The sequence below is a fragment of the Mastomys coucha genome, unplaced genomic scaffold, assembly GCF_008632895.1.
Source record: "Mastomys coucha isolate ucsf_1 unplaced genomic scaffold, UCSF_Mcou_1 pScaffold21, whole genome shotgun sequence".
NCBI lineage: Eukaryota > Metazoa > Chordata > Mammalia > Rodentia > Muridae > Mastomys > Mastomys coucha.
The window spans coordinates 29,011,803-29,020,734 of NW_022196904.1; the positions used below are offsets into that span (position 1 = coordinate 29,011,803).

At 44.8% G+C, this 8,932-nt stretch overlaps 1 long non-coding RNA gene across 1 annotated transcript; it reads left to right on the forward strand.

The window, feature by feature from the left end:
* Positions 1-2,986: 2,986 nt before the first annotated feature.
* Positions 2,987-8,932, forward strand: LOC116102050. Its single transcript, XR_004122982.1, has 4 exons — positions 2,987-3,090; positions 5,735-5,865; positions 8,331-8,479; positions 8,593-8,932. It is a non-coding gene; the product is annotated as an uncharacterized LOC116102050 (long non-coding RNA).

Genomic DNA, 8,932 nt, shown 5'->3' on the forward strand with positions numbered 1-8,932 from the left:
TGTGTTTGTGTCCCACTTCCCAAATCACCACACGTGACAGCCATGCCAAATGCTTTGCCATATTCTAGCACTCTGTTCCTTCCACCCTTCTACAGTACTCTCAGTGCCTGCTAAAGTTTGGATCTGAAACATCCCCCAAAGACCACATGCAAAAGGTTTGTTCCCCCCAGACAACAAACAGTATTACTGTGACGTGATGGAGCCTTTAGTAGGTGAAGCCTATCAGGAGGAAGTTAGGTCATTGGCAGTATTTTAGTCTGCTTTCTATGGCCATGATAAATATCATGACCAATAGTACCTTAGGGAGGAGAAGGCTTGTCTTTTACTTTCTTTGTTCCTTTCTTTCTTCCTTTTTATTTTGTTTTGTCTTGTTTTGATAGTTTTTTTTTTTTTTAAGACATGGTTTTTTTGTGTAACAGTCCTGGGTGTCCTAGAACTCTTTGTAAACCAGGCGGGCTTCAAACTCACAAAGCTCTACTTGTCTGTGCCTCCTGAGTACTGGGATTAATGCTGTGTGCCGCCACGCCCCACTAGTTGTGTGTGTCAGTTACATTGTTGGTTTTGTGTGTGTGTGTGTGTGTGTGTGTGTGTGTGTGTGTGTGTATGTGTGTGTGTGTGTTTGTTGTTGCTGCTGTTGTTTGTTCTTGTTTTTGTTTTCTCAGAGCTGAGGACTAAACCAGGGCCTTGGGCTTGCTAGGCAATCTCTCTACCACTGAGCTAAATCCCCCACCCCCAAGGTTTTTTTCCCATCTTACAGCTCCCTGGTCATAATCCATCACTGAGGGAAGTCAGAGCAAGAACTAAGCAGCAGGACAGGTATCTGGAGGCAGGAGCTGAAGCAGAAGTCATAGAGGAAACGATGCTTAATGGCTTGCTCAGCCTGCTTTCTTATACTACCCAGGACTACTTTCTGTCTCTGTTAGGGTTTGCATTGCTGAGAAAAGACACCATGCTCAAGGCAACTGTTGTAAGGGATAACATTTAATGGGGGCTGGCTTACAGGTTCAAAGGTTCAGTCCAGTATCATCATGGCAGGAAGCATGGCAGCATCCAGGCAGGCACAGTACTGGAGAAGAAGTTCTATATCTTAATCCAACTGCAGCAAAGATAGACTGTCTCTGGCCAGACTTGAGCATATATATGAGACCTCAAAGCCCATGCCCAAAGTGACACACTTTCTCCAACAAGGCCACACCTTCTAACAGTACCACTCCCTACGGGCCAAGCATATTCAAACCACCACACCTTCTCAGGGTGAAAAGCAAAACCTAGCAAGCACAGGAGACATGTCCCTGAAAGGGAAAAGTGGGACTCTGGCCTCCTTCTCTTCTTCATCCTGATTCTACCCAGTTATGAGGTGCATAGGTACCCACCGTACCTCCTTTATAATATACTAGGTCACCATACACCAGAACTAACTGTGCTGAGTAACTATAAAATGAAGCCTCAGCCACTAGAGAATAATAAATCTTCTTTCCTTATAGGTTTACAGTCTCTGGTATTTTACTACAGTGTTAAAAAGCCAACGAACATTCTACCCAACTATAGTCAATGCTCCATGTATTTTGGGTTTGAATTTTTTTCTGATATGGACTTCCACATCAGTCAAAGAGGATGTGCTGTGTGGTTTCCTTACTTCCATCATGGGTAGCTGGATGAGGGCTTTGCTGTGGCCCCTGCTGCCAGGAGTCTTTTAGGTTTCTACCTTATATGTGATATTCCTAAGCTCCTTTATATTGCACTCAGAATTTCAAGTGATTTTGACCTACTATTTCATCCAACAGACAGAACCAAAGGTATCACAGGCCTTAGTACCTTCATGCCTTAGAACAAGACTTCTACTGTCCCCTCACCCATTTCTGACTCAAACACTTGGGACTGCATTCTAGTCTTGCATCTGGGAGTGGAATTGTGTTCAATCATAACTGCATGTTCCCCTGACCCTGGGGGCTTGCTCAGAGGGGAACTTGTAACCAAAGTTAGCTCAGTGAGCTTTACACACCTGAGCCTCCTCTGCAGTATCACGGCAATATCCCTCTCTAGTGGTCTAGGAACTGTGAGAATGCAATCATAGCATACTGAGTACTCAAAGCATCACTTGATAGTGTCTCCACTAAAATGCAAGGCAGGGGAGGTGAGGGAAGAGGAGAGTAAGAAGAAGAGGGTAATCTCTGAGCTCAGCCTTCCCTGGTCCACGGAAAGACTTTTGGCTACAGTAAATTTCTTTTTGGCCTTAGTTTGATGCATTCGATACACCTGCTAGAATCTTGAGCAACATTCTTCTATTCTTAAGTGTGGTCCATTCAATGTTCATGCCTGGTGCCTCCCATATCCCAACCATCATCCTCTGAGGAGACCATCTTAGAAAGACCGAGAAAGCAAACTCCCACACGGCCTGGATAGAGCAAGCAGGTTAAAGATCCCATGTGATAGATATGCAAGATCAACCTCAGGGCATCAGGTTTAAAAGGTACCAAATCAATAGGAAGTCATTAAAAATCAATCCTGTGGCAATGAAGGCTCCCATTTGCTCACCCTAGCTGGCCACTAGCAGCCTCTAATGCTGGAATTATTTCCCATTGATATGCATAGCATATGCCAATTTTGATTTATTGAAGCACTTCATGTTTGGGTTTTTTTTTTAAAGTGCTTAAATTTGGAAAAGATGAGCTTTATGGGCCAGGCTAGTGAAGAATGATCAGAAGTGTTAAAAATGTGATGCACTTTTTGTCATTTACAAAAGGTTAAAGAGTGGGGTTTATGAAATTCTCGATGATTTAAAATCACAAGTTCACTATAGTCCAGGGCAGGCAGTATCAGAAACTAAGAATCCCTGAAAATGTGGTATTCTGGCTTCTCTAGAGTAACAGAACTGATAAGATGAACATATATATATATATATATGTATATCTCAAACATGGGATTTGTTATAGTAGCTTACAGAATGTAGTCCACAAATCCAACAGTGTCTCTCTCCCAACAGAAAGTTCAAGAGTCCAGGAGGACTGGTATCCGCTGGTCTTCAGTGCACGCTGGAATCCTGAAGAAACGGATTGTAAATCCAGAGAAGAAATGGACATGCGAGTGAGAGTAAGAGCCAGCAGGCAAACAACTTCTTTCTTGCTTTATATAGGCTGCCATGAGAAGGTGTGGCCCAGATGTAGGGGAGGTCTTACAGCCTTGAGTGATCTAGATTTAAGGTGGGTCTTCCCACCTCCAAAGAACCAATCAGCTAAAAATCCCTCACAGGTGTGCCCAGCCACTTGGGTGTTTAGTTAATTCTAGCTATAGTCCAGTTGACAACCAAGAATGGCTCTCATACATGGTTTACTCTCTGGCTTGGCCAAAGTGAGCCTCAAAACTTAGACCTTGCCCCACAGGGGAGTCACCTAAAGAGCATTTAAAAGTCAATTCAAGGTTTCTTTTAAATTCACTTATTGAATTTGCAAGCAATGCGGGTTTTCTGTAAGCATGATATTACGGTGATTCCAAATATTTAGCAGAACTCACATTCTTAAAAGAATTCTACTCTGTCAAATTAAAACTCATTTAAAAAAATTTTGAAGTGATTTTAATTGGTCTTCTCTTCAGGCTGGAGGGAAAAAAACATCTTACTTCACTTTTAAGAACATTAATTTTTTGTTTTGCCCTGCTTGTTAAAGACGCACGTGTAAAGTTAGTGTAATCAGCACTGTGATTTCAGGAATCTTAATCTCACACAGTAAACATTGATCAACCTGCAGAACGTCAGATTGCTGGGAGCGGGCTAGAGCAATACTGCTTCTCACTGGGGGTGAAGCACCCATCTGCTTCACAGAGAACCAGGACACCCAGACAGCTACCCATCTCTGGAACAAGGAGAGGCAGGATCAAGGAGAGGCAGGAAGGATCTTCAGAGGGCTCGAGGGCACTGAGGGTGAGCTTCCTCTTCACAAGCAGCTCGGGCTGAGTTTGGCTTTTCTGTATCCACACGCTGTCTTTACCTATAATAACTCATCATGATGATCCCTGCCTGTTCCTGACCATGATTTAGCACAGGTGCTGGCACCTACATTTGCTGATCTTGTCCTATAAATAAATAAATAAATAAATAAATAAATAAATAAATAAGAATGTCCATTGAGTAAACATTTCCTTCCTGTAATCACCCATTAAAAATACTCACATGTCGAGCTGGGAAAGTGCCTAGCCAGTAAAATGTCCTTGTGGCCAAATCTGATGACCTGAGTTTCATTCCCAGGACTTGTATGATGGATGAGAAAATAGACTCCACAAAATCATCCTCTGACCTCTCTGCTCATTGGCCACCACACACACACATACACACGCACACAGGCACAGACACACACACACAATTAAATTCTTCTTAAAAACACATATGTTCCATGGGTGATCAAAACTGTTGCACACATTAAAGTAGGTATATAAACATAAGGACAAAGATCTATCCCACGTGGAATAATTGTCAACTTTCCGTGCCTGAATAAACGACTAACTATTATTTATTCGCTCATTGATTTGATTTTCGGGAGTCTTTACTATCAGCTTGGGCTGACCTAGAACTTGTGATGTAGTTCAAAAAGAGCTTGAATTCCTAATCCTCTTGCCTCTACCTGAGGAGTGCTGAGTTAGAGGCATGCGCCAGCATGCTTGGCTCTGTGCCTGGGATTCCCCTCCTGGTTTGTGTTTCATCTTAAACTCCCACAGTTTCTGGAAGCAGGGCTCAGCACCTCACAGACACTAAGATCCCCTTCTTTGTTTGGCTTTCTCAGCAGAGAGAGCCTTTCCCATATCTCCCATCATCCATGGGAGTGGCTCCCAGGAGGGTGGGGATTTAGGGATCTCCCACCTGGGAGCTAGGGAGCCACCAGCCTCTTGTTTCTTACCACCAGACCCTTGAGATGCCTGCTGATAGGACAGAAAGGGAAAAGAAATTACATCCAGTGAGTCACTTTATCAAGAAAATTCCTCAAGAAATTGGTTGTTACCTGCAGATAACAACTGGTTTGTTAGCTAATAGCCAGGGGCAAAGCCAAGGCCGGTAACAGCTCCAGCTGTCCAGTCGTTAACTGCAGTAAAGGCCGATTCTGAGGTGGTTATTGCTGTGATAAAATGTCCTCAAAAGATTATAACAGCAATAGTGCATAGGAGAAAAAAGTCTTAGTGGCCCTGGTATGACTGAATGGCTGCGTTTGAAAAATTGGCCGTTCCCCGGCGGTTCATAACCGATTTTCCACCAGTCAAAAGCAAGTTGTGCTCTGTTAGGTTTATTGTACAAGGCAATAAAAATATTGGCCAGGTTAAACTGTCAGCGTGCTATGGCATTAACCATTCTTTTACTGTGTTTAATTTAAGCGTTACGATGATTCATTATGGAAGAACGTGTCCCATGCAAATGAACAGACATCGAGTGTCAAAAATATGCACGGTGTTTTTTTTTAAGCAAAATTAATTTTTATTTGACAGCTTCTGTGGGCGGAAGGACATCGGAGATGTGACAAAAAGTGTACAGAACTTATACTTTTTTTAAATTGCCATGGCATCTCTGAGAGGTTGAGTCGTGACAGTGTGGTTTCCCTGGGGTGCCTGCCTGCTGTGTGTTAAATAAAGTGTCTGCTTGGGGCACGTGTTACCCAACAGATGTCTTCTTGAGGGACACGGCTCAGGGATATACCTGTGGTCCCAGTGCCACGTAAATTCCTGCCTCACAAACCTGGACCTTTTGCTCTTCCAGAGGTCTTCCACACATCTGGAGCCAAATGACTCTGCTGTCGCCTGACTCAAGGTTGACCTGTCAGATCAGGTTGGTGGGCAAGCTTCCAGGAACAGCTGTGACCTTCTAGGAAGGGCCAGCCAGCAGTCAAGGTAACAGATGACCAGGATCCACCTGCTTGTAAGGGAGTTGAGAATCTACCTTGAGGTTAGGATCTTCTCTGCATGTCTTCCTGAAACTCTATTAGCTGTGGGACCTTTGTCTCAAAACCTATGGGTGCTCAAGCTAGTTGCTTCCTGCCTAGATCAAGGATGTGGCTGCCACTGGTCATGGGGGCATCAGATAGAAAGCAAACAGGATTCCTGACCCTGACCAGGAGAGAAAAGTCTACATCCTGATCTCTCTACCCCTTCCATGGCACACAGCGCTTTCTGTCTCAGATAAGAACAAGTTATTGACAGCCCTTGCTTCCCACCCCTATTGCTGTTCCTTGGGCAAACAAACAAACAAAAAGGTTCTCGTTTGGTGTCCAGACACCACATGTATCCAGTTCCCTTCAGAAGAAGGCAAGCTGAAAAGTCCCATACTCTCCCCACATGCACACACTTTCTAGAGCCTTCCCAGAAACCTAGTCTGCCTGAGAGCTGCAGCTGTGACTCTCCATCCAGGCTCCTGTTTGGGCCAACTTCACATCACTAGACTCTCTGTCTCTAATACACTAGCATCCACCAGCTATCCAAGGGCAAGGTGTCTGTCATCTGAGTAGAATGTTAGAGGTGCCCCAGAAGGGATCCCATGGACGGTTCTGTCAGCAGGATCTGCATGGGTCCAAACAGGGTCCCTGCTTCCTTGTTCCCTCAAACATTTCAGGCCAACCCGGGTTGTGTGTTGAGCTTAAAACAGCTCCTACTGACTGCCTAGAAACTCCATCTACTTTCCTTCCAGGAGGCCACATGGTCCTTCCTCCATCCTGAGCCAGCCCAGAAGACTCAGATTCTACAGCTTGGGAAGATCCCTTGAAGCATCTGGGCTCTGGAAACAATGTCAACACATAGGCACCCAAATATCCACACAGTCATCCACCCACTCTCTCATCAAACACACACATACCGTAGTGCATGTCCCAGCATCTTAGTCAGCCAAGCTGCCATCACAAAGCTCTGTAGACTGGGGCTCAGGCACACCTATTTCTCAGTTCTAAAAACTGAAAGTCCAAGACCAAGGTTCTGACAGAACAAGATGCTGGCTGTCTGAGAGAGCTCCACTCAGAAAAAACCCAGGAGGCTCATATATTAATACTTAGTCCCTAGTTGATGGAACTGTTTTGGAAGGATTAGGAGGTGTGGCCTTGTTGGAAGAAGTATGTCATTGAGGGCAGGTGTTGAGGTCTCAAAAGACATCATTCCCAGTGTGCTCTTCCTGCCTCCCACTTGAAGTTTGAGAGTGTAAGCTCTCAGCTGTCCTTGCCACCATGCCACTGCTCTGCCATCATAGACTTCAGCCCTCTGAAACTTAAGCCCAATTAAACACCATCCTTTAGAAGTTGCCTTGTTCGTGTCGTTTCATCAGAGTAACTAAGACACAGATGAATACTTTCTTGCTGTGTCTTCCCATTTCGGGGACAGTGATCCTGTTCTTGAATCTATTCTTGTTGATATAAATGTCCCATGCCCATCATCAAAATCTCTCCTGAGGTCAGTTACCTGCCATGGGCTCCACCTCCAAACACAATTGTTCTGGAAGGTGGGGTTTCTGCATATGAATCTGGGAGACACTAATAGTCAGTTCATATAATCCACATGTGTGTGTGTGTGTGTGTGTGTACTATATTTGCACAAGTACATGTGCACACAAGCACTAACACTCACCTGCACATATACACACTCACATGCATACCCATAAGACCATACACTGGCACACAGAGCTTGTACACATCCTCTCATAAAATCGTGTGGTGTTTAATGAGCACAGGCCCTGCATTAAGCTGGCCAGATTGGTGCACACTCAGCTCCTTAAAAGCCAAGTTTGGCAACACAGCACCCAATAAGCATGAGTTTATGAACCATAATCCAGGTCTATGGTTATGTGTCAACTAGCTTTAGTTTGTGACAAATACCTGAGAAAATCAACATAGGTTGTTAGCTTGGTTTTGTTGGGTTTTTTATTTTTATTTTTTTAATTTTATGTGTGAGTATACTATTAGCTGTCTTCAGACACACCAGAAGAGGGCGACAAATCCCATTACAGATGGTTGTGAGCTCCATATGGTTGCTGGGAATTGAACTCAGGAACTCTAGAAGAGCAGTCAGTGCTCTTAACTGCTGAGCCATCTCTCCAACCACTGTTAGTAGCTGTTTCACTCAGTGCTATGACTAAATACATGACAGAAAACACCTTAAGTGAGGGAGGTTTGATTTGGCTTGTAGATTGGGAGTGAGTGCAGCCCATCCTATAAAGAAGGCTTGAGGGCAAGAGAGGTTTCAAGCTGGGGCAAGCTGGGCAGAAAGAAGAGCAGAGAGTGGTGGTCAGCTGGCTTTCTCCTGACTCTATCTATGTTTTATTCATACCCGTGTCCACATGCCTGTGCACGTTCACATGTGTGTGCCTGCACCTGCAGCCGGGAAGTGTGATGGACAGATGACAGCTACGTGTTTCTAACACTGTTGGTTAGAAACTTTCTCTATTCTGCACATCAGCAAGTGACTCTGGCTCCTGAGACCTCTACCATCAAGCTTTCAAGGACAACTGGGTTCTCACCCCCAGTAGGTAAGCCTAGCAGGCAAATGGCTCATTGTTTGCTGAGTGATTTGAGGTAAAACTGAGAATCCAGGGTATCAACTCAGGGGCCCCTCATCCTCATCCTATTATTACTTTCACAGACCAAGCTGTTACCTATACCACAGAAGCTGCAAGAGCCCCTGCCCTGGTCCCTTCAGACCTCACTCTCTGCACAGTGCTCCCATGCAATGATGCTCTATGTTCTAGCCATGTCTTCCCAGCCGGAGCCAGCATTCTGGGAGCCAAGCCTCCAGTTAGCCCAAAGAAGCAGTGATGAAAAACTGGGCAGTGACCATGCCTCACAGCTTGTGCTACAAGATTTCGTGGTGGCCCGGGGAGGTAGCCTTGGTGATGCTGCACTTTTGCTCAGGCCTCTACTAACTCAAAGAGAACACACATCTTAGGCTGTCCCTTGCCCTGGCACATTCCTCTCACCTCTCT